This window comes from Rhinolophus sinicus, chromosome 3 (assembly GCF_057876585.1).
Source record: "Rhinolophus sinicus isolate RSI-liver-muscle chromosome 3, RSI-T2T, whole genome shotgun sequence".
NCBI classification, from domain to species: Eukaryota; Metazoa; Chordata; class Mammalia; order Chiroptera; family Rhinolophidae; genus Rhinolophus; species Rhinolophus sinicus.
Genome location: NC_142503.1, coordinates 31,499,108 through 31,519,207, shown reverse-complemented (window position 1 = coordinate 31,519,207; position 20,100 = coordinate 31,499,108). Strand labels below are relative to the sequence as shown.

General features: G+C 36.6%; 1 long non-coding RNA gene across 1 annotated transcript; it reads left to right on the top strand.

Annotated features, from left to right (window-relative positions):
• The first annotated feature begins 1,785 nt into the window (after window positions 1–1,785).
• Window positions 1,786–9,073, top strand: LOC109449689 (uncharacterized). Its single transcript, XR_002137742.3, has 3 exons — window positions 1,786–3,047; window positions 4,375–4,442; window positions 6,996–9,073. It is a non-coding gene; the product is annotated as an uncharacterized LOC109449689 (long non-coding RNA).
• The last annotated feature ends 11,027 nt before the right edge of the window (window positions 9,074–20,100 follow it).

Sequence of the window (20,100 nt, the reverse complement as noted above, 5' to 3'; positions counted from 1 at the left end):
AAATTTATCAACTAATTTGGGACCTTAATTAAATCTGCAAAATCCTTTCACCTTTGCCAGATACTGTAACCTAATCATAAGAGTGACATCCCATCATATTCCAGGTCCTGTCCATACTGAAAAGGCACATACCTTGTTTCCCCAAAAACAAGACCAGGTCTTATATTAATTTTTGGTCCAAAAGATGCATTAGGGTTTATGTTCAGGGATGTCATCCTGAAAAATCATGCTAGGGCTTACTTTCCGGTTAGGTCTTATATTCGGGGAAACACAATATACCAGGAGGTGAGAACCTTGGAGTTCATCTTAGAATTCTGTCTGCCACAAGTGTCTACCCAGGGGCTTCCTTTAAATTCAGAAGATGAACCCCTTATGTCTTCCACCAAATAGACAGGCACATCTCTAGTACTTGAACTCTGGCATGTTCCCAGCTCAATTCCTAACTGTTACAATCTTTGGAAATGTAAGGGAAACTACATAAAGGAATAAATAAGTAAAAAAAAAAAAAGTCACTTCAAAATTAATACCAAAACATGTGGTTGTAGATTTATTTTAAAACTAAAGTCAAAAGTAAAAGCCCTCCCTAAATACCCCAAAAATGTCTTCATTCCCTAAAGGTATACACTCTCAGCCACAGTCCTTTTTCTCTGCATTTACACACACCCTTACGTATATATTTATACATATATATAAATCTGTATTTATTAAAAATTGAATCATACAATATATATGTTATTGTAAAATGTTTATGTGTGCTAATGCCTTCCATCAAAAGACCACCAGGAGCTCACCTGTAGTTGAACAAGTTGGATTTATTGTTCACTACAGCAAGGAAGACTGCACACCATGGAGAATTGCAGAGGGTCTTATTAACATGCTATTAAAAAGGATTTAGAGGGTTTGTTCTCTGGTTGGGTGATTTGAGGGAAGGTTCAGAGAAATGGGAGTTGCTCACTATAGATTGGGTGCTATCAGGAAATGGTGATAATTCTGTGATTGGGTGTCTTACTCTTTTCTAGAGAGGGAAGACTGAAAGGACAATAAAGCTGTAATTGGTAAAGATGAAGCAATCATTTAAATTAGCCAGTAGGTGTTTGACATTTCTGTATGAAGTAGTCTTGTTCTTTACATCACAGAGAAACCTTGCCTCATGCTTATATTCTGTGAGATTGCTCTGGTGGGTCCCACAGGAGAACACCAAGCCGTGGCTATGAGGGCCAGGCCAACTCCTAACAACTAGCAATAAGGAGGCCCAGCCAGAAGGGTCAGAATAGTTCCCACATGTCAGGGGCTGCTTTTCTCTTTCACCCAGAGAATCACTGTAGTGAGAGAAAAAGAAAGATAAAAATGAGGTGACATATTGCTTTGAATTGGGGATAGACCACTTACAAACTTTATATATATGATTATATATATATGATTATATATAAACTTTACATATATGATTATATAATGTAGTTGATAATTCCAGACTTTTTTATTAGACATATTTCAATGTTATTTGAAAAAGTTCTAAATTGGTGGCACACACACACACACACACACACACGTTTTATATATACCGTGTTTCCCCGAAAATAAGACCTAGCTGGACAATCAGCTCTAACGCATCTTTTGGAGCAAAAATTAATATAAGACCCGGTATTATATTGTGTTATATAAGACTGGATCTTATAGTAAAATAAGACCGGGTCTTACATTAATTTTTGCTCCAAAAGATGCGTTAGAGCTGATTGTCTGGCTAGGTCTTATTTTTGGGGAAGCAGGATGTATGTATTACTCTAAAGATCTTAAAGATGTCTATAAGCATGTTTATAATATACATAATTTTTATAGAGAAAACATTGCTAACTATCACTTCCTAGAATCAGTATAATAGTTAGAACTTGTAGGATTTATCTTGATTTTTCTTTGTTTCAAAATTGTATGAAATAAACAGCTAGCTGCTGATGGTAATATCAACATTTTCTAAAAATATGTTGAGTATGTTGTGTCCTTCTAAATATTTATCTTTTTAAAATAATCTCAATAGGCTATATTTTGGGAAACTTTTGGGGAGGCAAATAAATACTTCCAACTGAAACAAAATGAAGAATAGTTCAACTCTCCTCTAGCATTTACAGAGATTCCCTTCTTATCTAGTAATCAAAATGTCCTTCTTCCAAAACAGATCTAATCTATAACGATTTTCTCTCTAAAGTTGGAGGAAGTGAGATTCTACCCTAGCAGCCAGCCTGGTTTTTCATCTTTCTATTAGAGAAAGAGGCCAGTTCCAAATTCATTCTGCAGTTCCAGCTGGAGTAATATGCATTTCTCACATTTCTAGTCTTTCAAGTAAGTGTTACAAGCCTTGAGTACAAAAAATTAGTTGTCTGAAAGGGAATGTCGGTTGCTTATCCAAATTAGTTAAGGTAACTTGCAATATCTTGGGGAAAAAAAAAAGTCAGAAATTGAAAATTATCTCTGAGTGTTCAGATTGAGTTTCAGTATCAAAGAACAGAATCTTCCAGAAATCTTTCCATTTAATGTTGTTGAAAAAGGTCTAATGTAAGCACAGTACTGCACCTTCTTTCGTCTCCACAACTCCTGGAAAGCTGCCATAGAAGACGTTTACATCAGGTTCTTGCTTGAGGTGAGTAAGCAATTATTGTCCATCAGCTTAGCAGCCAAAAGTGATGAAATTCATTATTCCATTTTCTGGTCCTTGTTTCTTGCCAGATATTCCATCCGCTTGCCTCCCGTGGTCTGTAAATTGAAATGCTGCTTCATACCCAGGTCCTTGGGTGCATCAAAGGAAAAGGAATGGCCATTCATACCCCTCGAGAAGGAGACTGATGAAGCAAGTGGATTTTGAGCACCTTCCACTTCTTATGGTACTGTTGCCGGGATACCTGAGGAGTGTGCTGAGGCATCCTGTCAAGCTCTGAATTCTGTGCCCATGAATTTGGATGCCACTGCTGGTCCTGACTGAGATCAAGTGCCAAACATTGTGATCTGACTTCCATGCAGTACGGCACGTTCTCCCAGCCCTGGTTTGTCCATTCTAGGTATGGTCCCTATTCCTATTTGGCCACTCAGGTACTCTCATTGCTCGCAGCTGATGCCTCTGGTGGGTCGAGGCTGCCCCATATCAGCTAAAGTTTGTTTGGTTTTCAAGTACCAACCCAGAAAAAGCATTTTAAAGGTATCTGCTGCAGATTTTATAATGTTGTGTATGGAAAGTCTACTCTTAGTGAAAGTAAAGTGTAAGTCTTAGCAGCAAGAGGTACATGAGACACAAATAAATCTCATTTTCCTTTCCTATTACACACAACGCATGCCTCTATTAAAGATTGTATTTCAGTATTAAAGTTTGATGTGAAAATAATAATTGATATAAAACTAATTTGTAAATACTTGTATAAAGTAGATTGGTTCTATAGGCATTGTAGTTACAGCAGTATAACGGCATTATTATTATTATTATTATTACTCGTTATTATTACTGGTAGTAACCACAGTAGTAGCATTAGGAAGAATATAATAGATACGTTTCTGTTCAAATGACAAAATATTTAAGGATGGGACATACAATAAAGATTTAATTGCTAGTTAATTGCTGACGATTATATATTTTTCTAGCTATGCAGAAATTTATAGCTTTATTACTTTTTAGAGATGCCGGGAAAGTATTTCATATATATATATATATATATATATATATATATATATATATATATACATACATACACATATATATACACATAGTATATATATAGCAAATAAATACTAATAACATATTCATTAATATTTTGCATAGATTTTATAAGTACTATCCATGACATAATGCGTAATATAATATTATAGCATTATAATGTTGACTCCACACATATTATAATATAGTACCTATCAAGTGAAAGAAGGGCTAATATCTCATACTAAAGACAGACCAATTACCATACATATTAATTAGAGTCCCATCTTAGTTCTCTTGTAGAGTACAAATTATTTATTACAATATTGGTAAAAATGTTAAATTGACCTTGAAAATGCAAGTATTCACACATACTTGTGACTTCAAGCACATTATGTTTTACTAACAAGTACCAGGGTTTAAACAAGTGATTAGTGCAGACAATATGAGCATAAACGTTTTCTGCTCTTAGTATGCCTGTAGAGATAGGAACCTATTTTACAGCTAAATGCTAGTGCTAGAGTTATAATCTTAATGTGCATATTTATTAGTTTTATATTTTCACAATCCTTTGATTTGAGGCTTTTAAAAAATATGCATTATCTATAGAGTGAAGCCTGCTCTTGCATCTTTGTTTCAGTGAGAATGTAGAACTGACATTATTGTGTCTCTATATGTAAGACTCTTTGTGGCATTTCCAGGAACAATGTGTATTGAGTCATCTGCAGTCCCCTGTTCTCCTTTGTGACATTCATCCATGAATAAGGAGGTAAGAGGGTGTAGTGTTAAGAGTTGAGGTAGAATCTGTAGCATAATGGTAACCAAAACCAGTTTTAATTATCTGAGAAATCTCAAGCCCACTTGGTGGGGAACTTTGACTTTATTTCTCAGAATCTTTCATCATCTGCTTGCACAGCATAAATTAATCTATGGGTCTGCTATTTGCAAGATGGAGAGAGAATTTCATGATTTGCATGAAATACAGTTATTTAACCAATTTGAGGGGTCTGGTGAAAGGTTTTTAAAATTATGCTTATTGCTTTACCTAATTTATCTAATTCAATGGAGTATGGATATTAGTAATTCAGGTACTTACAGAGGGAAGTATCCTGGGCATGATGAAGACGATCTATCTATACATACAGTATAAAAAAGCCAGATGTTAAGTGACAAATGCATTTTGGATATCAGTCATTTGGGATATTTATTTTCCATATTATATCAAATCTCCAGAAGATTGACTACATATTTCTGATCAATCCAGATATTGGCATTGCATTGATGTAATTTCTAAGAGCAGCCATAGTAATAGTTTTGATAGACTATAAACAAAACAAGTGTGCTTCTAATGGGCAGATACATTTTTTAAATTAAATTCTATTTACCATGTATTTATTCTTGTAATGATCTATTATAATATATCTAATTGACTTTCAAAATTGCAGTGAATTGTATCACTTCATGAAAAGTGTCTCTCTCTATTCTTTCTACCTTTACTAATTAGTTTTAAAAGAGCCTAAAACACAATTTTTGATCTTTGAAGGTATGTTTGTAACTGTTATATTTTTTGTATGTAAATTTGAATAACCATCATAAATGTGTTTTTTGGTTGTTTAAATGTGCGAGGATTCAGTTTTTCTAAAGTGGGGACTGTTATAAGTCAATTTGAAAGATGAACAAATTAAAATTTGAATTACTGAGAGGCTATTATACTGTCTTAAACTTTCTTATGCAATTGAAGGAAAATATAGTTATGAAAAAGATATTCTGTGTTGAATCAGACAGTTTACTGGCAGCAAAGAGATGGCACTCTCTTTAAGGGCTTAACTGGAGAATTATTAATGAAGGGACTACTTAGGGACATGTAGCCTGGGTTAAGGGAACCCACGGGGATAGTGCCGCATTGGGACTAGCAACAGTGGGGAGTTGTTCCCACCTGTAGGCATAGGTCCTGGAAGCTGTGGAAGGGAGTGTGCCTATTATGAGTGGGGTCTATAGGAAAACACCATCAACCGTCAAAACGGCAGTGATCTGCGGGTCGCGAAGGGATAAATACTTTAGCCTCTCTCTCTCAGCCCTCCTATTGCCTGCTCGTGCCTCCCATTCATTGATGTCTGCTAGAAGCCAAAGGTTAGACTCTTGTGGCACAGATCAAGACTAAGAAGGGTGGAAAATAGATCTGAGGAGTCAGAGAGAAACAATTAGCACAGACCTTGTATTGGTATCTTTTATCTGCTGTTACAAATTGCCATAAATTTAGTGGCTTAAAATAACACAAATTTATTATTTTATAGTTCTGAAGGTCAAAAGTCTTAAATTCAAGGTGTCTGAAGGGCTCCATTGCTTCTGAAGGCTCTACGGGAGAATCCATTTCTTTACTTTTCCCAGCTTCTAGAGATAGACACAGTCCTTGACTCACATCCCTTCCTCTGATCACTTCAGCCTCTACTTCTGTCATCACATCTCCTCTATTCTGATGCGCATGGCTCCCTCTCTTAAGGAACCTAGATAATCCAGGATGATCTCTTCATTTCAAAATCCTTAACTTCATCAGCAGTTTTGTTTTCATTGTTTTGTTGTGTTTTGTTTTGCAATGTAAGGTAACATATTCACATGTTCTGAGGATTAGGACATGGGCATTTTTGGGGAGCTTTTCTTCTGTCTACAGACCACACTAGCTATGAATATGAAAGAACTGATGTCTCTGGTACAGGGAGATGAATGCTAGAGACTATGTTTACTCATTGTACCACTAAGAAAGAATTCCTTTTTATAATTTAAGAAGTATTTTCTCTTTTGAAGAATGTAAGAAGTGTCAAACTAATGTTCTTTTTTTAAAATTTATTGGGGTGACATTGTTAGTAAAATTACATAGATTTCAGGTGTACAATTCTGTATTACATCATCTATAAATCCCATTGTGTGTTCACCACCCAGAGTCAGTTCTCCTTCCATCACCATATATTTGATAATGTTCTTTTTAATGTTAACATTGTTATATATATTTAGGCCTTGATGTTTTGAATAGCTTCTAAATTTTCAACTTCTCAAGTTACTCTTTCCACATCTCATGGTATGAGTACTTTGACATTTTTCATGAAAAAGCTGATGTGGAAAAACAATAATCGGTAAGGTTTATTGAGTTGTTACAATTTTCTAGCCATTTTCATACATTATTTCCACAATATCCTTATAAGGAAGATACTATTTTAAACTATATTTTAGAGATGATGAAACAGAAACATAGGTTAAGTAACACGTCACTGGTAATAGAGTTAATAAGTTGATTATGATGGATATCATTTTCCATTTGCCTCCCTAGATCAATTTTCCACTCTGCCCTGCTTTGGGAGCCTGAATGAACTATTTAAACTGCATCATCTAGGCTCTCTTTTTCCCCTGGCTTCTTTCTGGTTGGCTTCTAAAGGAAGATCTCAGCAGGAGTCTTCAGGGTGAAAGAAGAGAGAAATGATGTTATTTTTCCCTACCCTACTGTTACTCCCTGCTCCCTTCTTGCCTTACTCCATAGAGTCTGCTTCTCTCTACAGCTGTAGTTCCCCTGTGGTGCTCTTTCCACTCTCACCAAATTCTGGTAATACTGTTTCTTGAGTTCTTGTGGGGTAGTATTTGTGCTACAGCTTCCATTTATGCTTTCCATTTATGCTAATCCCTGGATTCTTCACCATTCCTTATTGTTTCTTTCAACTTTTCCACGTCTGTAAATAATCCCTCATTAAATGATTTTCATTTAAATCCCTCTGAATTTACCACCTTTTTTTCCTCCCTTTGGAAGTTAGCTGCAATTTGATTACAAGGATATTTGACATAGAAGCTGAGTTCTTAAATCATTTCAATATATTGACTTTAACAAAAACACATCCCCCAAGCAAATCAATTTACAACTTGAAATAAATTAATTGCATTTAGTCAACTGCTTATATACATGTTTTACCTTTTTAAAAAGATATCTAACTATCTAACTGACTAAATTAAGCCAGTTTATTAAATTTCCTGTGTAGACATAGCATGCGTTATGTAGGGTATAATGACTATATTATGCAATAAATCTATCTGTAAATATAAGGCTAACTCATTCTTGTTTTTATTCTGCCATCAGTGAGCATTATTTGTAGCATCTTATCTGTCATGCTCAGATTTCATGCTTTGCAATGAATTTGGGTTTGATTCATTAACATTGGAAACTCATCAAGTTCTCCTTTAGAGAAAGGAACTCTTGCCCACACAATATACAATATGCTTCTGTTCTTTCACAGATTTCTTTTCACTACTTCCTAAGTATGCTGATGTCCGCTTCCTTGACAACAAGGTATGGTGAGCACTGAAATGATACAGAGCGCATGTCAGATGTATTCAGAAAGGGAGCTGTAGTTGTTCAGAGGAAATATAACACAGAAACCTTGTCTTCTTTTGTGAGCAGAGATGCTAAGGAGTTTCACACTGCCATGTAGACAAGGGGATAATTATACATGATACTCAACACTGGCCTTTTACATTTTTGCATTTGTTTACGAATACTGTTCACTTTTTTCCCACTTATTCTTAAGTTACATGTACTGACCGACTAGTTTGTAACTTGAAACTGAACAAATATTTCATCTATTCCTTTTCAATTGTGTGAAATAGATAAGGGATTGCACAGTGTCCCCTGGTGGTCTTTGTGCCTAGAACATGTAATTCAAAATAATAATGATTCTGGAATACAACAGATCGATTAGCAGTTTCCCTTAGCAGTTGTTCCTGAACGTCTAAACGGCAATGTCCACATTAATAAACCTATGACTTAATAAGATCCTAAAATGCCTTTTGAATCATTAAAAAAAACTATTAGATTATTTTCATAGTCACCTAAATAGTAAATGTCTTTAGGAAAATCTGTTCCCCCAAATTAATCTTCTAACCCAAGCCCCGAATAAACCTGGATCATGTATCCCAATAATGTTTAGATATATGAGAATGGAGCCTCATCCACTGAGGATTGGGACCTGACTACAGGCCTGAGACCTGTGCTGTCAGATAGATTACCATCTGAATGGTGTCTAGCTGACAGCCGTAGTTGAACAGACCATTCATTTCAAGCACATAGAGAGTTACCATAAGCAGGGAGCTCTCCCTGGTGCTGCTTACAAACGTGACCAAAGACTACTTCCTTGACCAAAGACTGCTTCCAGTGTTCCTTTGAATACTGCTCATCTGATCTGTTTCCAGTACATCTTGTTTAAAAGGTGATCTATCTTGCTTACTCCCAGCCCCACCAAATATCTTGAAAAACCTGTTGCAGCTGAGACCTGATCTGTTAAACATATGCCTACCTTTAGTCATCACCCAGACCTATCATCCTATGGCTTGTTCCTCTAGTATCAAGATGCCCTATATTATTTTGCCCAGTATAGAGAAATCATCTACTGAAAACTAAAGTTATATGCATTATTCTTTTGAAAAACATCGAATTCATTTGACTAAAATGGAAGGTTTGTCAGTAAGGAGTTTGGGCTATCAAATAAAATTGGGCAATCAAAATGCCTACTAAGCTCTAAGTTAAATAATTGTTCAGAATTTTCCCATAGAAGGAATAAAAGCCATATAACAAACCAAGTGAATCAAAATTAACAAATGTTAGGAGACACTCTCTGCCTTTGTATGTCAAATTTTCTTTTAATGTCATTCATCACCAATATGGACTTAGCTACTTAGCTTTTTACTCCACATGTATCTATAATATTCATGCTAGAAATTTTTTCCAGATCAGGGAGAATCATTTTTCTGTCAAAGTTTTCAAGTTCCTATACTTCACTACGAATATATTCAAACACTAAAAGGATTTTGACTTCCAGATATGGTGCAAAAACATGCCAGAGAGAGGAAGTAGGAGCTTAAGAACAGAGGTAGGAAAACATTAGAGCATATTTTGGACATAGTGAGTAAAGAGTATGGTTGGACTATCAGATATTCAGCACACTGGTGTGAGAGAAGGCAAGAAATATGTAGACACATGTATTGGACAATAATGCCTAAGACAATTATGAGGCAAGTAAACTAATTAACAAGGGGAGAGATGCAATATTAGCAGTGGCAAGGGGAGGGGGAAGATGAGATACTAGAAGAATAGATACTGTGATAATGGCCAAGGTATGCAACTTTGAAGGCATAATCCAGGATTTTGTCCACAGAAATAAGAAGAGGATAAGTGGGAAAGACATTTAGGAATTATAACTAACAGAACTTGATGACTCATTTTAAGGTGGAGTGGATTTCCATGGGAAAGTAAGTCAAAGAAGACTAAAATTTTTAGCCTGGATGACAATACTGTATGAGTGATCAATAGTTTAAATAGAACTATTATGAAGAATTTGGTTTGGGAAAGTGGCAGCAAAGCACCAAGTGGGAAAGTGAACCAAGCAGTTGGAAAGATAGGACTAGCATTGAAGAGAGAAACTAAGTTATTAAGTTGTGAGTTACATAGAAATAATAGTCAATCTAGATAAGTGAAAATGAAATACGTTGATCTGCTACTCTTCATTGAATCCATCTGGGTCTTGGGGTCATGTGTCTGTAGTTTGAAGGAATTTCCACAAGGTGGTGATGCATTCTTATTAGGTAGCATAGACTTGAGACGACTTTTCAAAATAAATATTAACAGGAATCCAAAGACAACTACTCTCCGGCAGTTTCCTGAAGCGACTATTTAATGTGTTATTTGAAAATGTTGTTTAGTAATGAAATATAACTATATAATTTATCTTATCATTTTTCTCAGATATATCAAAAGTGTAAAGGTTACTTGGAGTAATAATTAAACCAATCATAAAAATTTAAGATCAAATTTAAGGGCTGTCTCAACTTTCCAAGTGAAAATAAAACATCTTCTCAAACTTTTGACATAATTGATTATATAATCTCTCTTCTGTCTGCTTTTATGACAGAACGTTCAGTTTTCTTAGTTTTCAGGTCAATCTCTCTTCTCCCACTGTTCTCATATTTTTAAATGTAAATAGTATTTTCTTTCTGAGTTTGAAAGCATTGTTTTACCCACACTCTCAAGAAACTCAGATCCTCTTGACTGCTGTATCCCACTCACACTTGCTTATAGGTCCAAATAAAAACATGTTCTCTTCTCATGTGAGTTATCAATGAATCATGTAATTTTACAAATATACATGAACCTGTAGTTATCTGAACTGTTAACCACATATTTACTATAAATACTCACAAAATTTCCCCCACATTCATTATTGAAAACAGTGTCATGTACCAGTAAAATCATCTAAATTGCTTTCAGAGTTTGAATGAAAGTTTACAGAGTGTGTTTCAGTCACATCTAGCTCTTCTCCTAATAGGATCTTTGTTTAAAAGTATTGTGCATTATCTATTGTCTTCTTTACATTATTAAATGAAAATGTATTTTAAGAAATTAGGCAAGTCTAAAGTTCAGAAAAACCCATCCACTGGAAGAAAAAAATTAAGAATTAAATTGAATTGGGAGAGGAAAACTCATAAAAGATGTAGCTTTGCATTGGCAAACGCACCAATGCACTTGTCTTTGTTTACCAGACATACAATTATTTTCTACATGTGAGAAAGTAAAAAGAAAGGGTTTCATTTGTACTAAAAAAACCTGGAGAAATAACCCCGTGTTCTGCATTGATAGCCTAGTCATTGTGGAATGCCATCAAGAACCATGTTGTTCCAGCAGAAAGCACTGAACTTCTTCAAAGATTTGAAGAAAAAGAAAATGAAGAAGAGAGATATTCACCGAAAGACCTTAGTTTGAGTAAGTCCAAGATAATTCAGAAGATTTAAAAATTATGCAGGACCATGTAATTTGAAGGTCATCAGCTGCTGCTAATACTGAGACTGTAGTGATCCTCCCCCAGTAAATTGCTGAAAACTATTGATAAATATAATTATTCTGCAAAGCACATTTTCAATATCAATAAAATTGGATATTTTTGGAGATGTACATGATTCTCACACTTGCTTATAGGTCCAAATAAAAACATATTCTCTTCTCATGTGAGTTATCAATGAATCATAATATCCATCATGCAGATTTATTTCAGATAACTAGTAGGAGAAAATAGAGCCCCATACTGGAAGCATCCAAAGATAGGGTAACATTGCTTTTAGGTGGAAATTATGAGGTACAGTTAAGGTACAAATTTGTTGGTTTATCACTTCTCAAACCACATGGCCCTTAAGGAACCATTGAAGAGTGATTTGTGAAGCAAGAATTTAATGATTGTAGGAAGGGTTATCTTTATGATTATTCATAATGGAATATATGAAGGAGGAAAATTTTGTAAACAAACCTCTTCTGATGACAATCTTCCCAGACATTCTTCTACTGTTATTGGTTAGGATTATCCTATTTCAGTAGCTGTTTTATTTTTATTTTTGTTTATTTTTTGCTCTAGTGTTATTGATTAGAAAGGTCCCATCTAAATGATCTTTTGCTTCTCAAATAGTATGTGTAGTATTTGCTGTGACACTATTTTATTAAAAGATGTATAGAATAGTTTTAACATCAAAAGAAGGTCCTTAAAACTTATCAATCAGCTTTGACAAAATGTATCACAACATGTAAAGAACAAAGTATGGAAGACACTTGTCTCACAATTTGTTGCTTTTTTCCAGAGTTTAAGGAAATGATTGATGCAAAGCAAAATATATTAGAGCTTGCAAAAGAGATTAGATTTATTGAATTAAGTAGTGAAAATGTTGAAGAACTGTTAGCTTCAAACAGCAAATAACTTATCACCAAGAAATTCATTTAACTTGATGCTCAATATTAGACAAAAAAGAAGACCCACACAAACTTGCCACCATATTTTAAAAATAAATTTAATATCATGTGGACAAAATGATTACTATTGCAAGTAATCCTGACATGGAGCAATATGTGCGGAAACCAGGCCATCCACTTTGGTACCTTGAGGTACTCTCTTTTTAAGTTATAACTCTGAATGGACATGTATAGCAACTTTGGGCTGAGAACAATATAATTACCAAGAGCTCAGCTCTTGAAAGAGATTTGAGTTACACCAACTTGATTAAGCCACAGGGTACCTAGATATTTGGAGAAACATAATTCTGGATATGTCTATGAAGGTGTTTCTGGATAAGATTAGCATTTGAATCAGTCGACTGAGTAAAGCAGATTGTCCTCCCTAATATGTGTGGCCTTGATCCAATCAGTTGAAGGTCTGGATTTAACAAAAAGGCTGACCCTGCTTGGAGTAGGAGGGAACTCCTCCTCTCTGAATACCTGAACTGGGACTTTCCAGCCTTTGGACTCAGACTGAAACATCAGCTCTTCTTGGGGCTCAAACCTGATGGATTTCAGACTGGAACTTACACCACCAGCTTTACTGGTCCTTAGACCCTTAGATTCAGAGTGAAATTACACATTGCCTCTCCTGAGTCTCCAGCTTGTCAACTGCAAATCTTGGAACATCTCAGTCTTTATAATCATGTGAGCCATTTCCTTGTGAAAAATCTCTCTCTCTCTCTCTCTCTCTCTCTCTCTCTCTCTCTCTCTCTCTCTCTCTCTCTCTCTCCACACACACACACACACACACACACACACACACAGTCATAAAGACATACAGAGGTGAGAGATGAATAGATGAATAGATACAATGGACAATGGAAGAGTGATATAATGAATACCAGTTTTGATCCTGATAACAGCTGCATTGATGGGGGTTGAAATGTGTCTCACTAATCTTTTAAGAGGAGGACCTACGGCCAATTTCTGAGAACTGTGGGGACAGAGCCAGGAGTACAGTTTCCAAGCTCTTGGCCTTGCATGGAAAGGTGCTGGCTCATCAACTGTGATGTAAATGGTCATCAACTGTGATTGCATGGCCATCAGCTGTGGCTAATTGGCCGTCAGCTGTAACCAGTGAGCCATTGGCCACTAATATAACTTCCGTGGTTGCACTAGCAGAAAATGGGGGCTAGCAAGAAGATGGGGGCTGAGCTAGCAAGCGCGGATTGCAGTTAACATGTGAGGTTGGTTGACAGAGAAGCAGATGGCAGGTTGCGGACAGTGTGGCTCTTGCTTCCTGTGTCTCCAATCCAGCCGCCAGCGAGACTATAGTGGTATGACTCCCCTATCTACGGCTCCATGGGTGTTCCTTTTTGGCCTCACCATGTCGTGCGTTCTTATGTGGGGAGCGGGACCAGAGACCCCACATGACACCCTGCATGACAAGAACCCTTATTTAATAGGTTATGCAGAGAAGGATGAATCATCTAAGGAGACTAGATTGTGGCCAGAGAATATCAATAGTGTGTAGCACCATCAGAAAAAATAACAGAACATTTTAAGAAGGAAGGTACTCTTAGGAGGTGAAGACCATGGGAAGAATGAGGGAGCTGTTTCCCAAAGATGCATGGAAAAGTGGATACGTGTATTGAAAAGAGTAGATTGTTGCAGTCATAAGGAGAACCTTCAGTGTGAAACATAATTGACAGCTTTCAGTTGCCATACCATTGAATCTACATGTGGGGTTCATGACCAAGAGCATCTCTCCCAGGGTTCCTGAGAGCCAAAGACTGAACAGGGCAAGGAAACCAGAGCCATGTCATTTTTGCCCTAATGTGGCACTCCTCTATGACCAACCTTTGCATAGGGATTTTCCATCAGCTTAGCTAACATTTTTTTTTTTCAGAAATGCAGTATAGTTTGAGTTTCTTTTTACTCAATTCTCCTTATTTCCTTCTCTCTTTTCAAAAGTGTCATACTTGCTTCAGAATCTAAAGGCTCTTTTCCTTTCCTTCTCTTCCCTCCTCTTTTATGCTTCACAGACATTTTTCAAAATAATCTCTTGTACTTCTGATGTCTTCTTGGCACTTACCTCTCAGAGTCCCTAACTGACACTCAAGTCTGAAATTTAATAGGGATAGCGCATTCCATTCCACTTGGTCTCAGCTGGAGCTACTTAAAGATCAGAGTCTAGAATTATCTGAAGACTACCTCACATTTTTGACTTGTGAAGGTGTCTCCTGGCTATGACATTGGCTGGGGCTGTTGACTGGAATATATACATGTGGCCTCTCCTCCCCATGATTCCTGGGCTCTGAAGCCCAAGAGAGAAAGAGCCAGGCAAAGCTATATTGCCATTTTTTATCTAGTCTCAGAAATCACACAGCCTCATATTTACTGTATCCTGTTGGTCACAGAGGGCCAACTCTGATTTAACATGGGAGACAATCACATGTGATGGTGACTCATTGGGGACCATCTTGGGAGCTGGCTACCTCAGTCTAAATATAACAGAAAAGTTTCTGTATCTTGAAAATATTGTGTTAAATGAAAACAAACTGCAAAGCAGAAGGAACTCTAGCACAAAATATTTTTATAAATTTAAAATATGTAAACATAAAACTACAATATAAATCCTTTTAAACTTTTTTATTAGTTTCAGGTATACAAAACAATATAATGATAATCCCACCAAGTCTTTTCTTTTTATTAAATTTATTGGGGTGACAATTGTTAGTAAAATTACATAGATTTCATGTGTACAATTCTGTATTACATCATCTATAAATCCCATTGTGTTTTCATCACCCAGAGTCAGTTCCACCAAGTCTTTTAATACAATTGACTATATTCCCTTTGCTGTACTTTATATCCCGTGACTATATATATATATAGATATAGATATAGATATAGATATAGATATAGATATAGATGATATAGATATAGATGATATAGATATAGATATAGATATAGATATAGATATAGATATAGATATAGATATAGATATACATACACGTATATATACATAGGGTGTGCAAAAAAAATGGGGGTGCAACAAAAATGTATACAAGTGTACACACTTTGGTCAACATTGCTCAAGCAGTAGTTTGCCATAATCAGAAGTATCTGGACGTTGATGGTAACCACTTTGAGCACCTCCTGTAATTGCAGAAGTCAAACTTGACTTGTATTCATTTTTTGTTACTGGTATACGTTGAGTATTACAATTTTAATAGACTTTTTTCCTTTCTTAAATTGTGTATGCATTTTTTTTTGCACCCTCTGTGTATACATACACATGCATATACATGTTTCTTTGTTTCCTCATTTTGGCTCCCTCTCTATATTTGCTTCTAAGCATTATGTTGATTTTCTATGTCTCTCAGTCTTTGCTGGGTGGCCTTATGTAGTATGTGTCCTATGTAGTCCAATGGCTCAATCTCACTGCTGTCCTATGCATGTGTTCCAGGAATGTCCCTTGAGTGTGTTGTGTGTGTTTTTCTGTTGTAGTTGAGCCTTGATTGCTTTTGGTGCATCAGTGAGTGGGATTGACTCTCAGACTGACTGACTGTGAGGACTGGCTACATCCACAGTGTATGAACTGCTGTGTGGGGGCTGACTCCTCAGAGGAGACTTCACCCACATGGGCTCTTGTATGCCTTGAGACCCCTTTTTGGATCTGCCACTTGTGGGGCTAACCAGGTAGTACTCTGGTGTGGTCTGAAGCTGGCATTTAGGTGTGTTGTTTCTGGTGTCTCTTGGGTGGGTCTTCCATGCAGGCCAATTTTAGTCTTGCCTGTGAACAGCCTGCGGCTACCTGGTTGAGCCACAAAGCTCTATGTAGTTGGCTGCTGCCTGTGCTGAACCTGGAGGTGTGCAGGGTGGCCTTGCTGTGAACCAAGGCTGGCTACCACAAACATTGGGCCTGAGGCAGCTTAGCAAAAGGTCCACGGTGCCCTAGGCCTATTGCCACCTGCTGGCTGCCCATGTGGCTCAGCCGTTGAAAGAACCTCCAGAGGTGTGAGGTTCAGGTTGGTTGACTTGGTGTTGAGAGTGCCTTTGGTGATGCAGCACAAGCTAGACAGGGTGGGGTCCCAAGGAGTCATGAAATGTGCTGGTGGTTTTTACAAAGTTAATGTAGATTCAATTCTTGTACGAGTGCCTGGCCTATGACCACTTTGCAAAATGCCCTTAGAACACTGAAGCCAGCCAATGCTCACCTCCCAGCTTGCAAATCTCCAAGTGGTGCCCGAGAGGCTGCTGCACAGGTTTTGGGTCACCGCCCACTACCAAAATCTCCCTGGGCTGCCTCGGGCTTTCTGGCCCTATAAAAGTCTTCCTCAGCTTGTGGAGTGGGGCTAGCCACCCCGGTGCTGAGAGTGACCCTAGTAATGAAGCTCTAGGGTAGGGTCCCAGGGTGTCACAAGTTGTGGCTGGTGGTTTTTACAAAGTTAATTCAGTTTCAGTTCTTGTACCAATGCAGGGCCCGTGACCACTTTACAAAAATGCCCTGAGAACACCGCGGCCAGCTACCACTTGTCTCAGGCCCACAGGTCCCAGTGAGCCACCCAAGAATGGCTGCAGCACAGATTTTGGGTCACTGCCCAATAGGAAACGTTTTCTGGGCTGCCGTAGACCTACTAGGTCTATAAAATGCTTCTACAGCTTGTAGGAGGGGCCTGGAACTCAGTAGTCAAGAGTGTTCTGGGTGATGCAGTACTAGCCGTGTGGGGCAGGGACCCAGGGCATCACCAAGGTGGTGCACACGTGCAGATTTTACCAGACCAATGCCATCTCATATTTTGCTCTTTGAGGAATGGTTCAATATAGAAAAGATGGCACCCTCCTGCAGGCTATAAGTAAGTCAGTCTCCACACGGGAATAATTGCAGCTGTCCCTCCAGCTTTTACCCTGAAGCCACACAACTTAGTCTCCTGTATATCCCTGGAGTCTCTTGAGCTGCTACCCCTCCACAGGAGACCAGGTGAGTGTTTGCAAGCAAGTGAGTCTGTGTGTGAGCTCCCTAAGAGGGTACCTGGGTTTCCAGCCACCTTCCTTCTCACTGGACAGGGAGACAGAGTCCTCACTGATTTTCACTGCCAGATGTTGTGGGGACTCCCCTTCCTGGCACAGGACCCCTGGCCAGGGGCCTGGGACCCCTCCCTCCTCCAGGGGGACCTCCACCACTGAGGTGTGCCTCCAAGTGTTCAATCACTATCTGCGGGTTTGGGGTCAGCACATGTTGCATCTCTACCCCTCGTACCAGTCTCAATGTGGCCTCTTCTTTATATACTAGTTATAGGAGTTCTGTTCAGCTAGTCTTCAGATGATTCCTGAGGTTGATTGTTTTATAATTTATTTGTAATTTTGGTGTGATCCTGGGATGCACCAGGCATAATGTGTACCTAATCCACCATCTTGGACCTTCCCCTACGATATAAATCTTGTAAGAATGCATACAAATGAAAGGTTATGCATAAAACATTTTAGAATGGTTGGTTATGGAAAGAAAAGCAGAATAAAGGTGGGGAATGGTAATAAAAAAAACTGAAAACAGAATATATTTTACTATTTTTAACAAATGTTAAATTTGAATATAGTTTTCAATTTTCATATTTCAAAAGTATGTCTACATGGTAATATGCAAAATACTATTAAAAGATGGAGGTAGATTGTAACATTATTACTTTTCTAGGATCAGGAATTTCAAGCAATATGAAATTTTCCAAGTGGAAGCTTTACTTAATTTCTATTCAAACAGCTAATGATGGTCTGATGCTTTTGCAAATGGCCCTTAATTAAAGTTTCTTATTTGTTGAAGACTGGCCAATGTCTAGGCGCATAATCAACATTAAACTGTTAGTAATGATGATTTTCTGTGTTTTGAGTTCAATCATTTGTATTATGTACTCATAAAATTAGAAGATATTAAATACAAATGACACTTTGCATGTGAGAAATTCCTGTATTTAGCCTCTAAGTTCATTTAGATACAATTATGTATCATTTATGTATTTAATTTATAGATTCATCATTTGTTTACTTGAATAAACAAATGCAAGTTTAAATTGAAATTTTGGGGGCTTTAAATAGATGAGGAAGCATTTTGGTGACTTTTTCACTTAAATGTTATATTTGTGAGCCTGTTTGGGCCAAATCACCTCCATTTATATATACTTAAAATTGTTGTAATGTTGGCATTTGGTCTGGAAACTTTAAGAAACTGTTGATTTTTTCTTACTCTCCATTACAGTTGTTTCACTTTAGTTTGTGTTAAAGATATTATAAAACAAATAAGACACTCATTATCATTTATTACCTACCCTTTTCTAGAAACTAGAAAAGTACTATTTACTCTTTCCTCATAACTTCACTTATAAACTCTATAAATCAAGACTCATCTTCAAGAGCTTTTCTTTCTGTTTTCCAAGGGGTCTAGTTAGCTACATACATGAACTTCTTTTTTCCTTTATCATACTGACTTTCTCGTTTCTGTTCCTCACGCACTAATTTTATTCTGAGGACCAATCATACTGATGTGAAAATTCATAAAGAAGCTTTATCAGTGAACACACCAATTGGAGTTCCTCACTCATCTCTTTAGCTTGTCTTTACCCCCTTCTTTGAGTAGTATCATAATATTTTGAACTTGAAGTGTTTTCAAATTAATTTTTACGTTCATTAACAAGTTAATTTTACTCATGTTATACTTTTCTTCCTTTTCTACCTACAGTTCTCAAAATTGGGAAAGAGTTTTAACTTAAAATTCATCATTTTTTATTATTTACTATTATTCCTACCCAAAATATATTTTACTTAAAAAATAACTGAAGTAGTTGATAATTTGTAATATCTAAAGTGTAGGTTAGGTTCACATAAAGCCATAAATGTGAAAACTTACTGAATATGGATTGATACAGTCAATACATTTTCAAGGAAGATGATTTGTCATGGTTAGCATAACTGAATGGTGATTATTTCTGGAATAAACAGGTCAGCTAGTTTATAGAAAAATCTAGTCACATCCAGTTTTTTGCTTCAGCAGCTAAACTTCAAGCAAGTGGAATATTTCAAAAATATGTTGTATTTGCTATTTTTTATTGTATTATAGGCAAATGTCCAATAGGAAATAAATGAGAAGCTTTAAATTAATTGTGGTCTCTGCCAGGATTGAATGAAGGATTTAAGAAAGTGAAATAAATGGTGGTATATTTAATGCACATAGTTATTGCTCTTTATGATCTGTGTTTAAGGAAACAATGTTCCTTTTTTTTTAAAGCATGTGGGGCTCATAGCATTGTTCTAATACACACATTTATTACTGCTGCAACAAATTAATTAAAAGTGATGAAAACACTATTTTTTCATGAATTTGCATAATTGTTGGGAAATTAAATTATATAAGACTAACTTGTAGCAAAGGAAATACAGAGGAAAATCGATTTTAAATAGTAGCCAGTAGTGTAACCACTTTTGAAAGCTACTCAAATTTTTTCTGAAGTAAAAATAAAATTGTATTTCTTTGTTTCATAAGAATTTATTCTGGCCAATTGCCAGTAGATTTTTTTTTTGTCAAAAATTTATTTATTCAACAAATATATGTCAACCAGTCAGCTAAAGCAGGATGTTTTTATTTAGT